Source organism: Lolium rigidum, chromosome 1 (genome assembly GCF_022539505.1).
Source record: "Lolium rigidum isolate FL_2022 chromosome 1, APGP_CSIRO_Lrig_0.1, whole genome shotgun sequence".
In the NCBI taxonomy this organism is placed as follows: Eukaryota; Viridiplantae; Streptophyta; class Magnoliopsida; order Poales; family Poaceae; genus Lolium; species Lolium rigidum.
The window spans coordinates 156659354-156661119 of NC_061508.1; positions in this window are offsets into that span (position 1 = coordinate 156659354).

A 1766-nucleotide genomic window follows, 5' to 3' on the forward strand; every position below is an offset into this window, starting at 1 on the left:
GCAAATTTTCCCTCAGAAAGAAACCAAGGTTTATCGAACCAGGAGGAGCCAAGAAGCACGTTGAAGGTTGATGGCGGAGGAGTGTAGTGCGGCGCAACACCAGTGATTCCGGCGCCAACGTGGAACCCGCACAACACAATCACGGAACTTTGCCCCAACGTAACAGGCGAGGTTGTCAATCTCACCGGCTTGCTCAGTAAACAAAGGATTAGATGTATAGTGTGGATGATGATGTTTGTTTGCGAAGAACAAGTAAAGAACAATTGCAGCAGTTTGTATTTCGGATGTAAAGAATAGGACCGGGGTCCATAGTTCACTAGCGGTGTCTCTCCCATATGATAGCGAGATGTTGGGTGAACAAATTACGGTTGGGCAATTGACAAATAAAGAAGGCATAACAATGCACATACATATATCATGATGAGTACTATGAGATTTAATCAGGGCATTACGACAAAGTACATAGACCGCTATCCAGAATGCATCTATGCCTAAAAAGTCCACCTTCAGGTTATCATCCGAACCCCTTCCAGTATTAAGTTGTAAACAACAGACAATTGCATTAAGTATGGTGCGTAATGTAATCAACACAAATATCCTTAGACAAAGCATCGATGTTTTATCCCTAGTGGCAACAAGCACATCCACAACCTTAGAACTTTCTCGTCACCGTCCCGCATTTAATGGAGGCATGAACCCACTATCGAGCATAAATACTCCCTCTTGGAGTCACAAGTATCAACTTGGCCGAGCCTCTACTAGCAACGGAGAGCATGCAAGAACATAAATAACATATATGATAGATTGATAATCAACTTGACATAGTATTCAATATTCATCGGATCCCAACAAACACAACATGAAGGATTACAAATAGATGATCTTGATCATGATAGGCAGCTCACAAGATCTAACATGATAGCACAATGGGGAGAAGACGACCATCTAGCTACTGCTATGGACCCATAGTCCAGGGGTGAACTACTCACACATCGATCCGGAGGCGATCATGGCGATGAAGAGACCTCCGGGAGATGATTCCCCTCTCCGGCAGGGTGCCGGAGGCGATCTCCTGAATCCCCGAGATGGGATTGGCGGCGGCGGCGTCTGCGGAAGGTTTTCCGTATCGTGGCTCTCGGTACTGGGGGTTTCGCGACGGAGGCTTTAAGTAGGCGGAAGGGCAGGTCAAGAGGCGGCACGAGGGGCCCACACAACAGGCCGGCGCGGCCAGGGCTTGGGCCGCGCCGCCCTGGTGTCTGGCCACCTCGTGGCCCCACTTCGTCTCTCCCTCGGACTTCTGGAAGCTTCGTGCAAAAATAGGACCCTGGGCGTTGATTTCGTCCAATTCCGAGAATATTTCCTTACTAGGATTTCGAAACCAAAAACGGCAGAAAACAAAGAATCGGCTCTTCGGCATCTCGTCAATAGGTTAGTGCCGTAAAATGCATAAATATGACATATAATGTGTATAAAACATGTGAGTATCATCATAAAAGTAGCATGGAACATAAGAAATTATAGATACGTTTGGGACGTATCAAGCATCCCCAAGCTTAGTTCCTACTCGCCCTCGAGTAGGTAAACGATAACAAAGATAATTTCTGAAGTGACATGCTATCATAATCTTGATCATACTATTGTAAAGCATATGAGATGAATGCAGCGATTCGAAGCAATGATGAAGATAATGTGTAAACAAATGAATCATATAGAAAAGACTTTTCATGAATAATACTTTCAAGACAAGCATCAATAAGACTTGCATA